The 25006-nt window shown below is 35.5% G+C and overlaps 1 protein-coding gene across 8 annotated transcripts in view; it reads right to left on the minus strand.

Moving 5' to 3' along the window:
• LOC307187471 (uncharacterized protein) overlaps nucleotides 1–25006 on the minus strand; it is a 1029543-nt gene that overhangs the window by 300007 nt on the left and 704530 nt on the right. For 7 of the 8 annotated variants that reach the window (XM_079923575.1, XM_079923576.1, XM_079923567.1 and 4 more), the window contains one exon: nucleotides 23191–23230. The gene's annotated coding sequence lies outside the window, so the exon portion shown is untranslated. Of the gene's footprint in view, nucleotides 1–22572; nucleotides 22606–23190; nucleotides 23231–25006 lie in introns of all 8 variants that reach the window. The other variant, XM_079923577.1, reaches the window with a different exon arrangement.

A 25006-nucleotide genomic window follows, 5' to 3' on the forward strand; every position in this document is an offset into this window, starting at 1 on the left:
CAAATGTTTTTTTAGAATCGCCTGTGAAGCCATCTGGTCTTCGGCTCTTGTTTGTTGGAAGATTTTTAGTCACAGTTTCAATTTCAGTGCTTGTGATTGGTCTGTTTATATTCTCTATTTCTTCCTGGTTCAGTCTGGGCATGTTGTGCTTTTCTAAGAATTTGTCCATTTCTTCCAGGTTGTCCATTTTATTGGCATATAGTTGCTTGTAGTAATCTCTCATGATCGTTTGTATTTCTGCAGTGTCAATTGTTACTTCTCCGTTTTCATTTCTAATTCTGTTGATTTGAGTCTTCTCCCTTTTTTTTCTTGATGAGCTGGCTAATGGTTTACCAATTCTGTTTATCTTCTCAAAGAACCAGTTTTTAGTTTTATTGATCTTTGGTATCGTTTCCTTCATTAATTTTTCATTTATTTCTGTTCTGTTCCTTATGATTTCTTTCCTTCTGCTAACTTTGGGGTTTTTTGTTCTTCTTTCTCTAATTGCTTTAGGTGTAAGGATAGTTTTTTTATTTGAGACTTTTCTTGTTTCTTGAGGTAGGATTGTATTGCTATAAACATCCCTCTTAGAACTGCTTTTGCTGCATCCCATAGGCTTTGGGTCGTCGTGTTTTCATTGTCATTTGTTTCTAGGTATTTTTTGATTTCTTCTTTGATTTCTTCGGTGATCTCTTGGTTATATAGTAGCATACTGTTTAGCCTCCATGTGTTTGCAGTTTTTACAGTTTTTTTCCTGTAATTGACATCTAGTCTCATAGCATTGTGGTTGGAAAAGATACTTGATACGATTTCTATTTTCTTAAATTTACCAAGGTTTGATTTGTGACCCAAGATATGATCTATCCTGGAGAACGTTCCATGAGCACTTGAGAAGAAAGTGTATTCTGTTGTTTTGGGATGGCATGTCCTATAAATATCAATTAAGTCCACATTGTTTAATGTGTCATTTAAAGCTTGTGCTTCCTTATTAATTTTCTTATTTATTTTTTCATTTTCGTTGATCTGTACATTGGTGAGAGTGTGGTTTTAAAGTCCTCTACTATGATTCTGTTTACTGTTGTTTTCACCTTTTATGGCTGTTAGCATTTGTCTTATGTATTGAGGTGCTCCTATGTTGGGTGCATAAATATTTACAATTGTTATATCTTCTTGGATTGATCCCTTGATCCTCATGTAGTGTCCTTTGTCTCTTGTAGTAGTCTTTATTTTAATGTCTATTTTGTCTGATATGAGAATTGCTCTTCCAGATTTCTTTTAATTTCCATTTGCATGGAATATCATTCTCCATCCTCTCACTTTCATTTCGAATTTGTTGCTAGGTTTGAAGTGGGTCTCTTGTAGACATTATATATATGGGTCTTGTTTTTGTATCCATTCAGTCAGTCTATGTCTCTTGGTTGGATCATTTAATCCATTTACATTTAAGGTAATTACTGATATGTATGTTACTGTTTCATTTTCTTAATTGTTTTGGGCTTGTTATTTTAGGTCTTTTCCTTCTCTTGTGTTTGGTGCCTAAAGAAGTTCCTTTAGCATTTGTGGTGCTGAATTCTCTTACCTTTTGTTTGTGTGTAAAGGTTTTAATTTCTCCATTGGATCTGAATGAGATTCTTGCTGGGTAGTGTAATCTTGGCTGTAGGTTTTCTCCTTTCTTCTCTTTAAATATGTCTTGCCACTCCCTTCTGGCTTGCAGAGTTTCTCCTGAAAGAGCAGCTGTTAACCTTATGGAGATTCCCTTGTATGTTATTTGTTGCTTTTCCCTTGCTGCTTTCAAAATTTTTTCTTTGTATTTAATTTTTGATAGCTTGATTAATATGTGTGTTGGCATGTTTCTCCTTGGATTCATCCTGTATGGGACTCTGAGCTTCCTGGACTTGATTGACTATTTCCTTTCACATATTAGGCAAGTTTTCAACTATAATCTCTTCAAATATTTTCTCAGTCCCTTTCTTTTTCTCTTCTTCTTCTGGGACCCCTATAATTCGAATGTTGGTGTGTTTAATGTCATCCCAGAGGTCTCTGAGACTGTCCTTAATTCTTTTCATTCTTTTTTCTTTATTCTGCTTGGCAGTAGTTATTTCCACTATTTCATCTTCCAGGTCAGGAATCTGTTCTTCTGCCTCAGTTATTCTGCTATTGATTCCTTCTAGAGAATTTTTAATTTCATTTATTGTGTTGTTCACCATTGTTTGTTTGCTCTTTCATTCTTCTAGTTCCTTGTTAAACGTTTCTTGTACTTTCTCAATTCTATTTCCAAGATTTTGGATCATCTTTACTATCATTATTCTGAATTCTTTTTCCAGTAGACTGCCTATTTCCTTTTCATTGTTTGGTCTGGTGAATTTTTACCTTTCTCCTTCATCTTCTATGTGTTTTTCTGTCTTCTCATTTTGCTTAACTTACTGTGTTTGATGTCTCCTTTTCACAGGCTGCAGGTTAGTAGTTCCCATTGATTTTAGTGTCTGTCCCCAGTTGCTATGGTTGTTTCAGTTGGTTGTGTAAGCTTCCTGTTGAAGGGGACTGTTGCCTGTGTTCTGGTGGATGAGGCTGGATCTTGTCTTTCTGATGGGCAGGACTGTGTCTGGTGGTGTGTTCTGTGGTCTTATTATGATTTTAGGTAGCCTCTCTGCTAATGGGTGGGGTTGTGTTCCTGTCTTGCTAGTTGTTTGGCATTGGGTGTCCAGCACTGAAGCTTGCTGGTCATTGAGTGGAGCTGGGTCTTAGTGTTGAGATGGAGATCTCTGGGAGAGCTCTTTCTGATTGATATTACATGGGTCCAGGACGTCTCTGCTGGACCAATGTCCTGAACTCAGCTCTCCCATCTCAGAGCCTCAGGCATGACACCCGGCCAGAATACCAAGCCCCTGTCAGCCACACGGCCAAGTACATGGGGAGTTTTTTGCCTTTTGGGAAGTCTGAGGTCTTCTGCCAGTGTTCAGTAGGTGTTCTGTTGGAGTTGTTCCATATGTAGATGTATTTCTGATGTATTTGTGGGGAGGAAGGTGATCTCCACATCTTACTCCTCCACCATCTTGAAGGTCCTCCTGAAATTGTTTCCTTAAGTTCTTTTTTGGATTGCTTGTTGCTGGTTCATAGAAACACAACTGATCTTTATGTAAGGAGAGCTTTTTAAGATGTATATTTTAAGTACCTATTAGTTGGTAATATGGGGCTGGGTTTTAATGAACAATTTCTAGCCTTACCAGAGGGCACAAAGCTGATGGGGTTCCTCTGTATAAGCATTTGGGCCAGAGCGGCTGCCCCACCCCTGGCCAGGCTTCTGGGGCTTTGGTATTGTGTGATAGGTGGTGTGAGCCAAACTCCTTAGGGACCAGCCTGGGAAGAGAGGCCTTTGGAACCAGAACACCAGGTGTTTCTCATCCTAGGACTCCCCTGCTGGGAAGAGTAGAACTCCTGAGGTCCCTCAAGATGGGACTTCCTCTGAGAAGTATAATCCCAGGTGCAGTGCCTAGGGCCTGATTTTACCATTCTGTGAGCTGCCTTTGACTCTGAGCACATCCTAGCCTATCCTCTCCCTGCCTCTCCAACAGGACTCGCGCTTTACTCCCCCCACATACCCGAAGTCACACTGCGCACATAGGGGCTTCAACTGTGTCCTGGTTTGTTTTTTTTTATTTTTTGAAGGAAAAAATAAGAGTTACTGAATAATTTATATAAATATAATTCTCACAGCAACACTGGAGGCATTACCCGAATTCTCAGATAAAGAACATCAAGGGTCAAGGTCACAGAGCTAGTAAAAGACAGGGCTTAGACACAAATTCAGATCTGCCAAATTCAAACTCTCTATTGTACCATGTGGCCTATTTGATTCTGTCATAATTAAATTGGTTTTATTCTATAAATATATGCCATTGATCTCATGTGGCTATGTGTAGATGACTCAACACAACCTAGAAGCTGGGGGCTGAAGGTTGATGTATGTGATGATGAGGAAGATAGATAGTGAGAATTAAACTGAAAGCTATATTAGGGAGGGTATATTTTATACTGTATGCAATGAAAAGGCAATGGGAAAATTTATACAGAGGAACTACATAATAGATATGAAATTTTTTAAAAAATCCAGTAACAAGTAGAAGAAACAGTATTAGATGAGGACAACACTGGTAGAAACAGACTAGTTAGGAAGCTCATGTTTTCAAGGGGAAGAAGGATGTTGGCATGAAGTAGATATCAGTGGTGTCAATGCATGCTTCTTTGCGGCTGAACTTAAAGCTATGATGAAGAATAAAGGGGAGAAGAATATGGAGGATGACATCCAAGGATTTTAGTTGGTTCATTCAGGGGAGAATATTGTTCACTCGACTGAAATATAGCAGATAGAGAATTATGTTTATGTTTTGTCTAAGACCTGGGGAAAAACATAGTTTCTTTTTTTGGATTTAGATAGAGACATTGGTTGTCGATCCTGACTTGAGAAATCTACAGAACAAGCAAAGGCCTGCCTGCTTTTCTGGCAGACAGAAAAGCACTGCAGCATCTGCTCCATTTCTTAGAGGCTGTGAGGTTAAGGGATAGTGAGTGTTGCCAGGAGGAGTTGTGGGCCACTGGGAGAAAAGAGTTATAGTGGAGGAGCCTTGGGACACCCAATAGCAAAGCCTGCAGTGTGAGGACAGAGAAGATGGAGGGCATTGAGGAATTTCCAGGATGAAGGACAAAAACTGCAGCCAAAAACCTTTCTGGTAAAGAGTGGCAATGCTGGTGAGCAGATTGAGATGAAGAGCAGGATTCTCCAATCCTACTCTCTTTCCGGTTGGAAAGCAGCCTGCAGCAGTTATAGGCTTTGAATCAGAAGCAGCCTGAGCTTAGGAAAAGGAAACCATTTAACATTAGCCTAAATCTTGTGTTTTGAAAAAAATCTTGTATGTTGTCTAGTTATTAAACTGACATATTGATTGTGACATAACAAAATCAGAGGACTATCTCTTACCTAAGAATTAACAGAGTATGGATACTGGAGTTTTCAGCAAGGAAATGAGGTTACTCTAATCAAGGAAACTCTAAAGGAAAAGAGGGAGAATGACTCAATTTGAGCTCAGATATAACCTTACTCAGCACTTGTTTAACTTGCCTGATACAACCGTGTAGCCCTTAGCTCTCCATTCTCACCTTTCAATATGCTTCAGAGATATAGGAGGCCTTCTCTGGGTTCCTAAGATATACTAAACTCTTTCTTACAATAGAATATTTACACATATTGTTTCCATGACCAGGAATGTTCTTTCCCTGGTTTCTTGCACGTTGGCCCCTTTTGAAAACTCAGTATCAGCTAAGGTTTGAATCTTTCGAATATCTTTCCCTAGCTGCTGTCACATAGTCTGATGGACAGATGAAGAAAAAGATGAACAGAGAGAAAGAGAGTCTACTTGGAAAGCCATTCATTTTTATATAGCATGTGTCACATCTTATAACTACGTAATTATGTTTCTTTGCTTATTGCTCCAGTAGACTGTAAGTCTCATGAAGGCAGATGCTTTGTTCTTTTCATACACATTGTATTGGCTTGGACAAAAAGTTCATTCGTGTTTTTCTGGAAATTAATGTTCTTTAAAAAAGATAAACCTAAATTTTTCTTATTAAGATAAGGATACTGTTAGTTTCAAGATATTTTTTCCTTCTTATAGTGATTGATCTTCTAAGTCTGATAGTATTAACACTTACTCAGCTATCTTAATTGTCTTACTTTGTCATTTCAATACCAAATTAAAAAGTCTTTAAATATCTTTCGGAAATACTGTTCAAGGTTATCTTTAATTTATTATTATTTTTAATTTCAGAAGAGTTTAGATGTAAAAGACTATTAGGAAGTTTATCATAGGAAGCATAGTGTGAATCCAAACCATTAAGAATTAGCAAATGGGGACTTCCCTGGTGGCACAGTGGTTAAGAATCCGCCTGCCAATTCAGGGGACACGGGTTTGAGCCCTGGTATGGGAAGATCCCACATGCCGTAGAGCAATTAAGCCCGTGTGCCACAACTACTGAGCCTGCACTCTAGAGTCCGCAAGCCACAACTACTGAGCCTACGTGCCACAACTACTGAAGCCTGCATGCCTAGAGCCCATGCTCTGCGACAAGAGAAGCCACTGCAATGAGAAGCCTGCACACCGCAACAAAAAGTAGCCCCCGCTCACCGCAAAACTAGAGAAAATCCCGCGCGCAGCAACGAAGACTCAATGCAGTCAAAAATAAATAAATAAATAAAAGACTTCATTAAAAAAAGAGAATTAGCAAATATATGCTTTTTCACATACTTGAAATATTCACTTTAAATGTCCAAGTTTGTCATTTAAATTTATATAAATGTACCTAATATAGAATTGTAGATCGATATTAATACTAGTAAGCAGGTTTGCTTGGTGCAGTGTTTTATGTTAGCAATAGTGAGACTATTTTCTATGTATTTTAGACTTGAGCAAACGAATAAATATATTGAGGATAGCAGGAGCCATATTTCATATGTTTGGAAAGAGTTGCAAACAGAAAGAGGCAAGATTAGAATGTATCCTCTGGTGTTGGGTTGGAGTTGAAGGTATTAATATGACATCTGTCTATCTACCTCTGTCTCCATCTGTATCTCTATCTCTATCTCCACAATTGACCTTTGAACAATGCAGAGGTTAATTTGAGTATTATTTGTAGTGGGTCTTCTGTATCTGAGGTTCCTCTGCATCTGTGGATTCAACCAACCACAGATAGTGTAGTATTGTAGTATATACTATAGAAAAATATCCATGTATAAGTGGACCAGTGCATTGTTCAAGGGTCAATTGTATTTAAATATATATTATATTTATACATCTGTATCTATGTATTACCTATCTATATACATATATGGAAATTTGGAGAGAGAGAAATTTAGAGAGAAATATAAATATGAGTGTATGTATATGTGTGTGTGTATCACTCCAAATACATTATGTATGTTTTATATGATGTATATTATCAGTATAATTTTATTGTTTATATTAATATATTTTAAACTTTTATATTATATATTTATGCATTAAACATTAATATGCATATATTTTGTATATTTCATATATTTTATACTTTATAATATGGATCAATCAATTTTCATTATTCATGGATTCCATATTTGTCAATTCACCCACTTACAAAATATATTTTCAACACCAAAATCAATAGTCACAGTGCTTTTATAGTCATTTGCAGACATGTGCAGGGTGGTGAAACACTCAAGTTGCCTAGGGCACTTGTTCTCAGCTGAGGATGAACAAGGGAACTCTGCCTTCTTGTTTCAGTTCTCATGCTGTATACAAGTGTTCCTTGCATGGAGTATTTAGTGCCATATATTTTTTTTCACATTTGTATGTTCTTCATTGGTGATTTTTCTGTTTAGAATTGCTCCCATGTGTAGTGCTGTAGTGCTGTCTAGAGCACCAAAGCACAAGAAGGCTGTGATGTGCCTTATGGAGAAAATACATGTTAAATAAGTTTCATTCAGACACAGCTTATAGAGCCATTTGCTGTGGGTTCAATGTTAATGAACCAACAACAGGGTACACTCAAAAAAAAGGAAAGGAAATTTGCCCATCTGCACGTGAAGCAGCTCTGGAAAGTGCTAAAATAAAATAGGTAGTATGTCATGAACTTATGTAAAAGATAGAACAGTTAAATTTGTGGATTCATGAGATGACTGATAAAAGCACAGTGCAAGGCATTACTGTGAGGCCAAAAGCCAAAGAAACCATTACCCAGGGTTAGGAAAATGTTAACCTCTTCATTACTGGTGTTTTATTATAAACAAATACCATATAAACTTAGTTATTTGTAAGGAATATATATATATATATATATTAACATGCACATTAGTGCATGTTATCTAAAAAGAACAACAACAACAAAAAATCCCTGTGCCTTTCCTTTTTAGAATCTAGTCAAAATTAGTAAAATTAAAAAAAAAAAAAAAATCTAGCACTTGCTGATGTGGATGACATTTAATTTAGAATACTTTATAAATGTTTTAAAAGGATCTAGTTCATTGCCAATGGGAATTATTGTTAGCAATGGACTATCATAAGAAAATAATCTGAAATGTCCATTTAAAATTTATTTATTCCAACTCATGTTAATATTTAATATTGCTTAATCTTTAAGCTTTGGGTATTTGTCACAGTAAAAAGTACTACATGCATTTCTCTGATTTTAGCCATGTAATATTCAAAATATAAAATATATATTTGAGGAGACAGTTGGTTATTTTAAATGTGGTAAAAAAAACTAGTTAATTATTTTAAAATGATATAGTGACAAGAAAATTATAGATGTGTACTAATTACTGTTTCTTTAAATACAGCCTGTTATTTTAGGGTTATCATGGAATATGTGTTAAGAACATTGTCTCTGAAGTCAGATTGCTAAGGAAAACTCTGGCATAGATGTTTACAAGTTGTGTGCTTTTGGGCAAACTTAGTTAACTTGTCAAGACCTTAGTTTCCTCATCCGTAAGATGTGAATAATAGTGGTGTCTGCTTCATGGGATGGCTGTGATGAATACACACACTAAAATTTGAGCTATTAGGTATGAAGCATATAAACAATGTCTATTCTATAAGTTATCATTAAGTGCTAACAATTGTTATTCTCAAAATTAAAGAAAATAATTTAACAATCAATTTAGTAGGATAAAAACAATAGCATGTAACACTGAAAATATTTCCCTGTATTCATACTAATTGCGAATAATTGAAAAGCAAAGGAGCTCCTCAAGTTAATGCAAAAATTAATGAATAATTTTCACCCATTCTTATTTTTAGTGCACAGTTTTCATTATATTTCACAAAATTGCCACTTATTCTTATTTCTAATTCACACTTTCATTATAGCTCATGTTTTTATTTCTCTTGTCTTTACTAAGTTCTTTGTCTAGCTTGTTAAATATTTTCTACTTTCATGTCCTTTGTTTACAATTCTTCGTCATTCTTGTATTTTCTTTCATGGAGTATATTTTCCATTCACTTTCCTAAAATATTTTCCCTGTCTTAGCTATCACTAGTCTAACTTCTACTGGAGTCTGGTTTCTTCTGTGCTGTGCAGATTGTCCCTCAGAGATGAGAGATCTTTGGAGGCAGATGCTGCAGTGCTAATTTCTGAGGACTTCATTTCTTAGATTTTGCTCGGTACTCAATAATTATTACTCCCCAGCAGGAGTGGAGGCAAAGGCTAGAGGGTTAAGGGCCTGAGTCCTCACATGGCCTGTTGCAGACAAGCTTTGTGGAAGTTGGATGGAAAGAATCTCTGTGCCAAACTGTCCTTCCAAGCTGCCAGTTAAGAGCTACTGTGCAAGCAACTCATCCTCCATCCATGTAGCCTGCTGCTTCTTACCAAGGTAATGATTTCTTGTGAGTGCCACATCCCTTCATAACACATCTCTTAGAAAACATATATTTGAGGAAATACATGCTTATTTACAGCTTATGTGAATAGAGATAATATTGACAGTTATGCTGAAAATCATAAAAACATTCTTCTCTTCAGAATGACTGGCTGAAAATGTTACTCAAAAACTCAGGAAAATAGTATATATCAACACATTGCTCCAGGCATGATTTTTAAAAGGAAAATGTTAAAAGGAAAAAATCAGTTTTGTAAACTTCTTTGTATGTATAATCATACCAACTCACATATCAACTAGCAATAAATTATATGCTAATTATTTTCAGTATTAGTCAAAAGTAATCCACAGACTCATGTGAACTATCTTCATTAGATTATATGTAAATATATATTTTTAAATTAGTATAAGATGAATTGCATGAGTTTTTCAATATTAGTAGATATGACTTTAAATATCTTGAATATTCCCTTAAGAAATAAGCTACTTAAGGATAGATTTCTAAATGATATATTCACTTATCATCAATTTCATTATTATTTTTTTAATAAAGTTTGGAATGATTTGATTATAATTAACAAGGCATAAGTTATAAGGTTTATGTTATAAGTATATACAGTTATAGAGTTTTGTTATGAGATAGTTACCTAACATATTCTCTTGAAAACATCTGTGATACTTCTGTGGATTTGATTCCATGGTAATCAATTATTGCTAAAGTCATCTTATAGTTTTTTAATTTTTAAATCATGATTTGGTTTTTAGCTTGTGAAGTTTTAGCAAACAGGGATCTTACATGTTAGAAATGCCAAAATTTACTAAAGCAATAGTAGGAAAAATTGATATCCCATACTCCAAAGCCTTTCATTTGCTATTTGTATTGATTTTCATCTATGAAGCATGAAACATGATTCTTACAAAATGGATCCGGCTAAAAAATATACTTTCCCATATTATTTCGTAAGAATTTGGACTCAAGAAAAAAATTTTTTTTCCTCCTTTCCCAGATCCACCTTTTTGTTTGTCTTTTTGGTTCAGAAAACAAAATGGAAATAGGAAGACAGGTTTTGGTTATGACAGGCATTTAAAACTTTGGATTTCAAATAAAACAAAATAAATAATAATGAAGGACATTGAAATTGCAAGAAGGAAATGCACAAATGTTGTTTATCAAGGAAATTCTATGGTCAAGCAGTTGAAAACCCTGTCTATAATTTGAAGTTAATTCTTGCCTCAGTTACCCTTTCATGTTGCTATAATTTCTTTCCTTTCAGTTAGATTTTTCAGTTGTCTCTGCAGTACTGAAAATCTTCTCATTTTTTTTTTACTTATTTTCTTCTTAAATTTAATTCCTCCACAGAAGCATTTGTGGTGCCAGTAGTGAAAGAAGATACTTACATTAATTAAATTACTTCTATATTGCAGAATATTAATCTTCATTGGTCAGTCTATATCAATCTAATCAGATATTCCCTTTCAGGTATTTTAACTTTGGTTTGAATAGACTTATTTGCACCACTGTAACATACTCCTGTGTTGTCAGACATAGAAGAGTCTTTTTTAGAACTCACAATAATTGGTCGTTAAGTTTCAGTGTGCGGGAGACTGCTATGAAGAATTGTGAACGTGAATGTGAATTGTGAATTGTGAATGGAATGTCTGGAATGTCTATTCCAGAACCCTGTATTAATTGATAATGAAATATATTGCAATTTAATTATTCAAGTAGAAAAATTATTTTTAAACTCTAGTCATACACAAACTAGTTATGCCATACTGAATTTGTTACAAATTGACTTACAAGAAAAGTAAATTTGAAAACACAAAAAAGCTAATCAGGTAGAGAAGGGTCAATCCTGCATTTCCCTATTTGAGCATGAGCTGAACAAGTACAAGAGGATAAGGTGACATCTTTCTTGCTAGCTGGATACATAGAACTATTTCTTTACATAACTTGTTTAAGAAGCTGTTAAGAAAAAAACTGAGTAGAAAAATAATTGAAGCTTGAGACAGTAAAGTACTGAAGAGGAAAGTAATGTGTGTTTCTTAGTTATTTATTTATTTAATACAGCAGGTTCTTATTAGTCATCTATTTTATACATATTAGTGTATATATGTGTGTAATGTGTGTTTCTTTGACAAAAGAGATAAATATCTGTCATCCTTAATAAAGGGGTGTTCTGAAAGAAAGAAAAATAACTGAATTATAATTGAAGTCATTCACCCTCAGAAGTTGTGAAAAGGTAATTCCTGTCTGTACCTATAGCAGCAGGTAGCAACACTCCAGACACCGAGGTTTCACAGTACAGGGAATATAAATCAATTATTAGTATATTTCTGTTGTTATTGTTATCAACATTATTTGAATTTCAGGGGACTGTGGGTGTTGGCAGAGATAACATTTGGATTTCCTGAGTTCTCTCTGACTGAATCAAATTTAACTTCATCAGAAGGTACCCACTAGTGCTAAGGTGCTCTGGCACCTTATCTTTTCCCAGTTTATTCCATTCTTAGACAAATTAATTAATATTTGTATGAAAGCAAAATATTCCTGAGTATCTCCCAGCATGTGGATTAAAGAGACGTTGATTTATTGGTTACAACTGAAGTGCAAGTCTGAGGCTGACATGGCTTCTTAAAAATTTTTACTTCGTTTAATATTTCTGTGGGAGTCCCATCCCCAAGAGCTATCCCTAAATACTTGCAGGTCAGATGTGCATGCCTCTACACCAGCTCCACCCTTGGAGCCTCTCTGTTTCTGTCCTTGTGTTTGTTCTGCTTTAATCCATGCTTAACCCATCAATGTCAGCCCCAGCCACTTGCACTGTCATCATGTAGACATTTTGCTGTTAAAAGAAAATAGGTTAAAACAGAGAGTTTCATAAAGGACTATGAATGTTTTTATTTTTCAATTATGCTTGTATTTTCTAAATTTTATGTAATAAGTGTATATTATTTTATAATCAGAAAAAATGTTTAAGTATATGCTAATTGAGAAGTTGATTTGTGTCCTGTGTATAAAGGAGTTTTAAATTGGGGGTATTTATTTTAAAATGATAAATGCCAGAGCTTCTCTCGTGGCGCAGTGGTTGAGAGTCCGCCTGCCGATGCAGGGGACACGGGTTCGTAACCCGGTCCGGGAAGATCCCACATGCCGCGGAGCGGCTTCGCCCGTGAGCCATGGCCGCTGAGCCTGTGCGTCCGAAGCCTGTGCTCCGCAACGGGAGAGGCCACAACAGGGAGAGGCCCGCGTACCGCAAAAAAAAAAAAAAAAAAAAAAAAAAAATTATAAATGCCAGAATAACAATTACTTTAAACTTTTACTGTGATGTTAAAAAATCAAAAACAGAAACTTCGTAAATATTTTAGAGTTTACCAATTCTATAGAAAACTCTGCTATTACTTTAAACTTTTGATTTAGTTAAATATTTAAAGAATATTTACCAAGAAACATCCATCCTTGGAGACTAATCCAGAACAAAAATAGAAATTAATGGGAATACAGAAGAAATATAGCTCAAAGTAAAATTTATAACCTTAAATGAAACCTGGAAAAAATATTTTGAGGGATGGCCTCTCCCGTTGTGGAGCACAGGCTCCGGACGCGCAGGCTCAGCGGCCATGGCTCACGGGCGAAGCCGCTCCGCGGCATGTGGGATCTTCCCGGACCGGGGCACGAACCCGTGTCCCCTGCATCGGCAGGCAGACTCTCAACCACTGCGCCACCAGGGAAGCCCCGGGAATTTGTATTTGGGAAATTTAGAGATTTAGAACTCAAATTACAAAGATACATGTGTAAAGATAATTTCAGAACTCTCCACAGACTTTTAAAATGGAACTCTTTTAGAAAGTTTTAAATGTATCGTTTAGTTATAAGGCTTTGCATAATTTTTAAGTAGAAGCATGCTTAACTAGAAGAGAATTCTGAGCTCTAGCTACTGGTCCCTGGGCCCATTTAAGAGAACTGAAATTGGATTTGTAAAGGAAACAGGTTTGATGCTGCTGAAGAGGCAGTCTCTGCTGAGATTAGAGTAGCAATAACCATGCATATCCCTGAGATAACTTTCATTCTCTGTGCTCTGCCAATGCCTGGGCAGCCACTTGAGAAGACTGTTAATAGATATTAGGTACAAAGAAATTAAATACGAAGTATGGTAACAATTTCTACCACCTAAATATTTCTCCAGCTCAACTTCTCTTCCATTTCCCAAATCCTATATTTTATTTCTGTCCTTTATCCTTTCTATTCTCAATTATGAGATTTCCAAGTGTTCTCCTAATTTCTTCTCTTTCTGATCCTCCATCATTCATCTTTATATTAGTTCCAAATTATTTTTCTAAAATATAAAATGTGATAAATCTCCTCTTTAAGATATTTTGATAAATCAGCAAAATATAGTTAAATAAGCAGCAGAAAAAAAATCCACCTTTATATGTTTCTACTACCATATACCAACAATAAAATATCTAGAGAGGAAACTCTTGCCAATCAAGTAGATAGCTTTTATTTCCCATTGATTTTGAGACTGAAAAATGAAAACACTTTCCTTGACTATATTTTTTAACAAAGTAGACCCTATATTCTATAGCAAACTATCCTATTTTATTTTCTTTGTTACAGTCAAAAGTATTTGGAAATATATGTATATCTACATATAATTTAGATCTTTTATCTATCATCTATCTTTTGATATCTATCTATCTATCTATCTACCTATCTCCTCTCTATATCTACCTACATTATCCATAGTATGTTTAAATAGATTAAATAGATAAAAAAGAAAGAGAGAAAGAAAGGTAGAAAGAAAGAAAGGTAGAAAGAAAGAAAGAAAGAAAGAAAGAAAGAAAGAAAGAAAGAAAGAAAGAAAGAAAGAAAGAAAGAAATCTATCAGTTATTATGTGCCCTGTTTATTATCGGTTTCCCTCCACTGTATTCACACCCCTTAAGAGCAGAAAATACACTCTTTACCTCTGTCCAAAACATTATTTAGCAAACAAATAATTCTTATTGAATAAGTTGATGATTACTGAATGCTGTCTGCTTGTGGTGTAGGGAAATGGCTAGACCCACTGATACACCACTAAAGGGAATGACAGTACTTTTCTCCTAAAAATCATTTTGCCCATACGTCTACAGTTGATTAGAAATATCCAGTAACTACTACTTTGAGAGTCTATGCAAATAACTACTCCTACTATTTCACAGAGAAAATGAAGTCACATTTGTTTTTAAACTGATGAACTTATCACATTGACATCCATATTTTCTTTTCTCTTTCTTTTTATGACAACAAAGATACCTCCGCTCATTTCTCAGGTTAATTATTTAACATGTATAAAATTACCTTCTTCAATACACTCAATGAAGTTGTTCTATTATTCCATTGATTTATTGATTTTCCACAGTCTCTCTAAACTCTCCTTCATTTAAACTCATCTGTCTTTAAAGAAATGAAACACCAAAAAGCAAACAACAAAATAACAACAGAAACCCTTTCAAGATGCACAACAACCAATGACAGTCCTTTCTACGATCTTTCTAAGTTATTTTGTATAAAAGGTTCTATAAAATAATTGCTTTCACTTCCCTCACTAGCTACTCTCACTCAATCTATTGTCTAGAAAAATCGATGACGCCCCCAATGTATTACTTAGAAATCTTCATTGTCCTGCATGTTACCAAAACACTAATAACAACAAAAACAGTAATAGTAGTAATAACTAGTGCTTGTACTCGTACAGTTTAGGCAATGTGATATGTACTGTATGCGCACATTCTCATTAATCTTTATAGCAGTCCTAGGAAATAGGTAATTACTGGTGACCCCCTACCTTGCACAGTTGATAAAACTATGTATTAAAGAAGCTCAATGGTTAGTTTAGATTTGCACAGCAAGCTATTGGCCAAGCTGGGACTTCAACTAGATCACATCTGACACCATTGCTCATGGTCCTCACAATTCTGTTACACTATTTCCACAATTCTTTAGAATATTTAACAGTTATCTATATTTTTAGGGATTTTTGTGTGCTATAATCTAAATTTTATGTTTTACTGGTCAGAAAGTGCCTATTAGCCACAAGAAATGTTAAATTCAGTATCAGCTTTTCTATTGTTTAGTTTTTATCAGCCGAGTATTCAAGGAAATGCTAAACAAAGGCACTATTTACTTAGGACAGAGGTCTTAGTATACAGTCAACTTCCAAATTGATAATGCATATAGTGGTATAACTTCTAAGGTAATTTTGGTGGTTTATATTTAACTTTTAAATTTTACCTGTCTGGATAGTCAAAAAAAATTACCTTTTATTATAATACTCTACAAGTGGATGAGGGAAGGGACTGTATACTGAATGTAAAGATAAGTATAAAAGGGTTAAAATGATAGTAATTACCCATTACTCCATTCCCCTCTTTCCAACCATTTGATAGAAGATTCTTCAGGTTCTGAGACTCCTTTCCCTTTTAATATATGACTGGCTAACTTGCTAGATATTTTTATGACTTTTGATCTTGGCTCTGTTACTTAGCTTTATTTCTCCAATTTCAGAGAAAGAAAAAGAAACCGAGAGAGAAGTTATCATTTTATTGAATGTAAATTAGGCCAGTCACAACACACATGGTTTATGGGACATTTAAAGCACAATTCTCTGGACACCCTGCCTATGGTACTGCCCTTCAGAGGGGTAAGAGAGAAAAAGCTCTGTCTCTCATTACCTAGCAATGTGGACAGCCGAACGATGAATGGTTCAGCTGCTGTATCGGCTGTCAAATTTAATAAGTCTGTGCATTCCTCTAGCTGGTAGACGGATGTTTGTTCTCCCCACCTTGTTTTGCTTGCAGATTCAAGCCCCTTCTCATTTTGTGGGAAACCACAATTGTCAGGTGAGCAGTTTCAAAGGTAAGACACTGCTTTCAAACTTGAAGCCAAAGGTTTACACATTAGAATTGCATGAAGTTGTTAATTTAGATGAGCAAAAATTTGAGAGGTATGTGTGGCAATAGATTCTGAAAGAGCTTAATCTAGAAGAGGAACATAGTTTTTAATCAGTGTTGCCTTCATATACATGCACTTGCCAGAAATGCTGGATTCAGTATTTGAGCAATTCTAATAATTTCTCCTACTAGTTGACTAAAAGTATTCAAAGAAATTCCACGATAGAAGGAATTGAAGTGCCAGACACATCACTCAGGATTTTGGTAGAGATTGGATGGGTATTGAGGAGGTTTTAATAGAGTTATTATTTACTAAGCTGAAGGCTAGATGCAGGCAAACCACAAGGGATGATCCGATACTATCCCCTTTCATGAAGCTTAAATTATGAAGAAGAGAGACAGATACTATAAGAATATGCTAATGAGTCCTATGAAGAAAAATAACATGTGAAAACAGGATAGGATTTTATAGAATAAGAAGTGATAGTTTATATAAGATGGTGAAGGAGTACCTCTCTGAAAAAGGAGTAAACGACATATATATTTGAAGGAAATGCCTTATTGCCAGAGGTATTTACAAGTGCAAAGGCTCTGAGGTGCCAGTATTCTTGGTATGTTTCAGAAATCGCCAGAAGACAAGTGTGGCTTGTCTTCAAGAATAAATGAAAGAGAGAATAATACTATCCTGAATATCTAAAATGTTTACATAAGCCAACTGCTTTTCTCTGAATCTCAACCCCAAATCCTTTTTGTCAAGAAAATCTAATTTGTCCAACCTTAGTTATTTGACCACTGCAGTACAATCCATTCTGCTGTTATTTGTGAAAAGTCTGCCAAGATTGTCTCCTATAGATGTAAGAAGACTGAGTCTCTAGGGTGAAATCCTTAGAATATTGGATAGGGGCTTGGACCAAGATTATGTGACACCATGTAGAAGAGGCTGAGTATAAAGAAAATCTCATAGATTTACATAATACTCAGGTTGGAAAGGAATTAAACATTTTTATGTCCAGTCACTGTATTACAAATGAAGCCAGAAAGTTTCAGAGAGGTTTAATGACTTTTTTTTCCCCCAAGTTTGAAATCACACAGCTAATTAGTGACAGTCCAGGGATCAGAATATATATCTTCTGATTCCTTATAATTGATGACCTAGAAAATAATGTGACTTAGTTCTAAGGAAGCACACTTTTCTAGAGAGTCCCTGAGAATACTTCCAAGCACAATTAATTAAAATGGAACTGGTGGCAATGTTAAAAGAAATCAGAAAACAGCACTAAAAACAGAATAAATTTAATGTACATCAAAGTGTGTCATCATGGGAATGGCTCTTGAACCAAACCCTGAAGGAGAATAATGTGGCCTCAGATCATTTCAGAGCCTAAAGCATAAATCTTCCATGAAAAATGCTGTTTGTCTGAAATCTTATAGTAAAAATACGGGCATTCATTAAAGCAAAATCTCAAAAGGAGAAAGAGAAACCCACCAAAAATTTCTCAAAAGGAGAAAGAGAAACCCACGCAAAATTTCCTCACTGTGGTAATGCAGCTGTGAAAAATAGCAAGAAGTGTGAGTTTAAGCTTTCAAGTGTGAGTTATCTTTATTTGAATCTTTTCCTGGTCACATATTAAATATACAAAAGAGGGCAAGTTATTCAATCTCTCTGAATTGCAGTTTCCTTATTCATTTAAAAAATAATAAAACAAAGCAAAATGAAAAACTTGGATTCCACTTAATATCACCAGCAATATTTTGAGACTTACTTATATACGGCATGCAAAATATCTTACGCATTTGTTGACATATTTTATATGTGTGTAAACTGATTTTCAGAATAGCTAGATACAGATTCAACACAGAGGATTTCCAAAGAGATAACTTTGTGTTATTGATGTAGAGTATTTTTCTTCTATCTTGTTCGTTATTCTGCTTCCTAACTAATATAGTATTTCAGATGTAGTTACTGGGAGTGAAATTTAGTGAAAACAGTTGTTGTTTCTAGTAATGAGCAATACTAGACTTCTTGAGGCACCCAAAGACTGACACCCTAATAAAGGCCATAGTAAGTAACTGACAAAGAAAAGTTAAATTGGAGAAGCAGAAATTTTGTGCTCTAGGGAGATGGTTCAAAAATTCAATGACCTAATTAAGAAATCAAAGGAAAAGATAAACAACTGATCGGTCTTGATGTTTTAAATAAAATAATAAGAGACACAGTTGTCATGGAGGTAACAGAAAGCCCTAAATGGTTTTCTAAGAAAGAATGAATTAGGGCACACAATGACAATGGCCTCAAGAAATGGAATGTACTGGAAAGACATCTGAAATACTGAGAATGATAAGAACTTTAGATCTTCCATTTTATTCCACGTAATCATAAATTATCTATTTCAGTTCCTTTGTTCTCAAATGAAGCTAGTAAACCTTAAAACTGGTAACGGAATATTCCCAAATCCATTCAATAAGAGTCAAATAAATATTTGTCAAAGAAAAAGTTTTACACTGCAGTTCAAATGAAGAAAATTGGTGGAGTCTTGAGTCATCACAAAGTGTGCCCTAGTGAAGAATTCGTGCTTAACTCTAATGACCTGGGCAGTGACTGTCTTAGTGATGATGGACAGTTCCATCCGGTCACAGTCCTGGTTACAGCTGTCAGGCAAGTTCCTATTTATTTATTTAGTACTTCTTATTTTCACCTTTCTGTTGAGATATTATCAAGGAACACATGCATGTGTAACTTTTCAACATAAACATCAAAGCTTCTTTTTACTGCTGCCTCTTGTGTCTTAGATGAGAGAAGCCGTAAACCAAAGGGAACAGACCATAGCCTCACTCACTGGAGGAATGTAGAGGACATTAATGGAGGGAAAGGACACCAAGAATTCACCTTGGAAGGCTATCAGTGCCCTGGGTGCTAGAGTAGTATTTCTAATTTCTTAAGTTGTGACATATGAAGGATTGAACTATTACAATCAATATTTTTCTGTCAATGCAAAAGGAGTCATAAAAAGAGTTCACTGAACTTAAAAGAATTTCCCTTGGCATTTCCTTAAACTATGTAACCAAATTTGTGTTAGAGCAGCAGTTCAAAAAACCTATAAAGATATTTATATATATTCAGTTATTACAAATTAATATTTACTTGTCTTTACCTTTTGAAAACCTTACTTCTACCCCATCTGCTAATTTATTGACACCTTATATAATAATCGTGCACCATTCTGCATTTAGTCTCCTGTATGTATCATACCTTGCCTCATACTATTCCCTCAACTTGAAACATCTTGCCCAACCTCTTTCTAATTGATGAAATATTCTTACTCATCCTTAAACACAGTATAGTATTGTCCCTTCCAATAATTCTTCCCTACACACTCAGACTGAGCGATATTCCTTCTCTCTGGTCCCATCATGATCCTGTCTTGCCAGCACTCACCACATTATCATACTTTTTTATATACTGTCTACTCCACTCCCAGATTTTTGTAGTTAGAGTGCAGCAACGGCATCATATTCATTGCTATACTTGCAGGGTCCACACAGTGCTTGTTATTAGAAGATGCTTAATAAGTGCTCATTAAACAAAAGGAAAATATCAATAAATACAGTGTATAGCTTCCAGAGATGCCCACATATAAGCATATTCTGGGAATACTTATTTGAGGCATCACAATCTTTTTTGACATATACTTCAATCAGATTTTTAAGAAAATAGACAAAATTATAATTCCTCATCAGAGAACAGCTCATGGGAGAAGTGGGAAGAATCAATCATCAATCTTTCTCTCTCTCTCTCTCCTACAAACTAAAGCATTATTGTTAATGATATTTTGTGTATGTGAAAGGTACCTTGGGAAGAAACAGTTCTTACTGATGTTGAATATAAATTAATTGTAAAACCTGATCTGATTCTTTTCTTTCCAAGTGGATACAATATATTCATGATTTGAAGCTGTAAAAGCCTATTCTGAAACTATCTGCAGACAAGGTTGCTATGGAAACCACTTTTTTTTAATTGTACAATAAATAGTCATCTAAAAGAACACTGATCACAGTGCACCTTGCTCTAGTAATTATAAGTGGTCTAGAATAGAAATATCTATGACATGTTTTGCTTTCAGGTGTGCCACTAGAGTATATTTATTACCACAGTAGAATAGTTTTGTAAAGAAGCAGGATGCAAAATGTTTACTTTCAGCAATAACTTGAGATATGGAATAAAAAGGACAAAGATTTTTGCTTCATAGTCCCCAGGGTTCCCTCCACTCCCACCTTACCCACACATACACTCCACCTGTAAACCAATGAGAACAGACTCGAGACAACAAGCTGCAAGATTAACTAGAGATCTAGCAATGTAGAAAACACAAGTATTTAAAGAGATGTGCAAACCACGGGTAGTTCTACATCCTCTTTCCTTATACCATCCAACTTCCTGTTGAGAGACTAGATAGCAAAATGGACAAGAGGAATGAGAGAGTAGAATTTGAAAACGTGTTAAAGAAAGAATAAAAATGCATCTTCTTCCTAGGGGATTAGCGTGTGAAAGGCTGCCAAGAAGTTAGGGGATGGCTTCTGAACACAGAGACTAGTCTTGACTCTCAGGAGAAATTTTCTACCTGCAACATCTACCGAAGTACTTAGTGCTTCCAGAGTTGAGAGAGGACAGCCCTGAGTACTGGCACAGCTCAAAGTGAGCTTGCCTGTTGACGGGACTTAGTTTATCTAGGTAAGTCCTAGGCTGACGATGGGCTCAAGTAGCCACCCAGGGGCATAAACAGTGTAGAATATTTGCTAGCGTTAAGGATTAGGGGAAGAGGCCTTGCTTCTATACCTCACCAATGCACAGAAGCAGACGAGGTACATGATCATACCACACAGCAGATTCAACATTTGTCACTGTCCCTGGTGAGAGAGAAGAGGAGAGATTTCAAAAAATAAGCTTTGAGCTAGACAGGGGCTAAATCTAAATGATTCTGGATTTGGCCAATATATTTCCTAGAGGCAGCAAGATTATGCTTTTTATTTTTGAGCTGATGGGAAGTTCTAAGGAAATTTAGGTTTTTTTTTTTTTGTTTTTTTTTTTTGGTATGCGGGCCTCTCACTGTTGTGGCCTCTCCCGTTGCGGAGCACAGGCTCCGGACGCGCAGGCTCAGCGGCCATGGCTCACGCGCCCAGCCGCTCAGCGGCATGTGGGATCTTCCCGGACCGGGGCACGAACCCGCGTCCCCTGCATCGGCAGGCGGACTCTCAACCACTGCGCCACCAGGGAAGCCCGGAAATTTAGTTTTGAGGTCAAAAAGAGTTTTTATTTTTATATGTATTATGTATACATATTATTACATTTCTGTCTATATACATATCAAGTTCTATATAGATAAGGTATGAATAGTGAATAGTTTGGTCCAGGATCCCAGAGAGATTGTACAAGGAAAAAATAAAATGGAGTATTAAATCCCAAGTAGTCTGAATTAAGAGCTTTTTCTGTTTTCACTCTTCTACTCATTGTTCTCATTGTAGTGAGCTCTCTTAATCCCTTCCTGATGGTAGGCGAGGGAGAGTAAAGAATGAGGATAGGAACATCAGTATTCTATGAGAAATAGATTTTGTCTTCCTCATTTTAACACGAAAAAATTAAAGTGCCCTGTGGAAAATAATCTTCCTATAAATGTCTCACAGTGTCAATGCAAGAAAATACAACTTTTTTAATGTGCTATGAAAACTGATTATGATAGTTACTTAGTATAAAAAAGAAATTACTTGAAAAGAATTGCACTCTATTATAAAGGGAGGGAGAAATGGAGGGGAGAGAGAGAGAGAGACTAGTCATGCTCATCAAGTCTTTTTCAAACGGATCTATATTTGTACTTCATTACTTTACTAAGAAACTCTTGTTACCCTTATTTACCATATCAGTTAGAAGGTTGCCTTTAGGGGTTACCTGAAAGTCCTTATATATGTAGTTAGAAAAGATGCAAAACTAGGCATGTTATTTAATTTTCATAATGAAATAACAAGGCTAGCTAACATAACACACCACAATAATCCAACATAAAATACAGAAGCTAACAAAGAGAAGCAGAACCATTTTAACTAAGATTCTTTCCTCAAAATGTATGAAATAAATAAATACATCCAAATTTCATTCAGCTGTGTTAGGTGTTTAACTTGAAACATCAGAAATTTCCTTTTCTTTGCAAAACTTTAATCTGTTGCAAATTCTATTCAATTTTCAAACATACCACAAGCGTACCACAATTGTCAGTTGCCATCAACAGATATGAGCCTGTATACAGTTAAAATAAAGAAAAAAATTCTCTATCAGCAGTCTAATCATTTTAAGAAATTTTTTCTATACGGCCACTGTGGAGAACAGTATGGAGATTCCTTAAAAAACTAAAAATAGAACTACCATATAACCCAGCAATCTCACTCCTGGGCATATACCTGGAGCAAACCAGAATTCAAAAAGATACATGCTCCCCACTATTTACAATAACCAGGACATGGAAGCAACCTAAATGTCCAACAACAGAGGAATGGATAAAGAAGCTGTGATACATGTATACAATGGAATATTACTCAGCCATAAAAAGGAACAAAATTGTTCCATTTGCAGACACGTGGATGGACCTAGAGACTGTCATATAGAGTGAAGTAAGTCAGAAAGAGAAAAAAATATATCATATAACATTGCTTGTATGTGGAATCTAGAAAAATGATACAGATAAACTTATTTGCAAAGCAGAAATAGAGACACAGATGTAGAGAACAAACGTATGGACACCAAGGGGGGAAGGGGAGGGATGGGATGAATTGGGATATTGGGATTGACATATATACACTACTATGTATAAAATAGAGAACTTACTGTATATCACAGGGAACTCTACTCAGTGCTCTCTGGTGACCTAAATGGGAAAGAAATTCAAAAAGAGGGGATATGTGTATAGCTGATTCATTTTGTTGTACAGCAGAAACTAACACAACATTATAAAGCAACTATATGCCAATAAAAATTAATTATAAAAGGAATTTTTCTAGCTTTTAATCATTTTCTTTTAAAAATATGTGTTAAATAAGATAAATGATGTGAGGTGTGTGTGTGTGTGTGCACATGTGTGTGTGTGTGCATGTGTATAAACACAGAGACAGAGAGAGAAAAAAAGAGAAGGAGCTCTAAAAAGTGGATCATCACTACCTTAGAAAACAGAAAATTTTCTGTTTGAAAAGTGCCCTTGTTATTTTTGTTGTGGTTGTTGTTGTTTTACTCTTACAACAATTAAAATAAAATCATTTCTTTTTCTTTTTTAAACATCTTTATTGGAGTATTATTGCTTTACAATGGACTGTTAGTTTCTGCTTTATAACAAAGTGAATCAGTTATACATATCCATATGTCCCCCTATCTCTTCCCTCTTGTGTCTCCCTCCCTCCCACCCTCCCTATCCCACCCCTCTAGGTGGTCACAAAGCACCTAGATGACCTCCCTGTGCTATGTGGCGGCTTCCCACTAGATATCTATTTTACGTTTGGTAGTGTATATATGTCCATGCCACTCTCTCACTTTGTCCCAGCTTACTCTTCCCCCGCCCCGTATCTTCAAGTCCATTCTCTAGTAGGTCTGTATCTTTATTCCCATCTTGCTCCTAGGTTATTCATGACGATTATTTTTTTTTTGATTCCATGTATATGTGTTAGCATACGGTATTTGTTTTTCTTTTTCTGACTTACTTCACTCTGTATGACAGACTCTAGGTCCATCCACCTCACTATAAATAACTGAATTTCATTTTTTATGGCTGAGTAATATTCCACTTTAAATATGTGCCACATCTTCTTTATCCATTCATTTGCAGATGGACACAATTTGCTTCCATGTCCTGTCTATTGTAAATAGAGCTGCAATGAACATTTTGGTACATGACTGTTCTTGAATTATGGTTTTCTCAGGATATATGCCCACTAGTGGGATTGCTGGGTCATATGGTAGTTCTATTTTTATCTTTTTAAGGAACCTTCATACTATTCTCCATAGTGGCTGTATCAATTTACATTCCCACCAACATTGCAAGAGGCTTCCCTTTTCTCCACACCCTCTCCAGCATTTATTGATTGTAGATTTTTTGATGATGGCCATCTGACTGGCGTGAGATGACATCTCATTGTACTTTTGATTTTCATTTCTCTAATGATTAGTGATGTTGAGCATCCTTTCATGTGTTTGTTGGCAATCTGTATATCTTCTTGGAAGAAATGTATTGAGGTCTTCTGCCCATTTTTGGATTGGGTTGTTTGTGTTTTTGATATTGAGCAGCATGAGCTGCTTGTATATTTTGAAGATTAATCCTTTGTCAGTTGCTTCATTTGCAAATATTTTCTCCCATTCTGAGGGTTGTCTTTTGGTCTTGTTTATGGTTTCCTTTGCTGTGCAAAAGCTTTTAAGTTTCATCAGGTCCCATTTTTGTTTTTATTTCCATTTCTCGAGGAGGTGGGTCAAAAAGGATCTTGCTGTGATGTATGTCATAGAGTGTTATGCCTATGTTTTCCTCTAAGAGTTTTACAGTGTCTGGTCTTACATTTAGGTCTTTAATCCATTTTGAGTCTATTTTTTTGTGTGGTGTTAGGAACAGTTCTAATTTCATTCTTTTATATGTAGCTATCCAGTTTTCCCAGCTCCACTTATG

This window comes from Stenella coeruleoalba (assembly GCF_951394435.1).
Source record: "Stenella coeruleoalba genome assembly, chromosome: 6".
Classification (NCBI taxonomy): domain Eukaryota; kingdom Metazoa; phylum Chordata; class Mammalia; order Artiodactyla; family Delphinidae; genus Stenella; species Stenella coeruleoalba.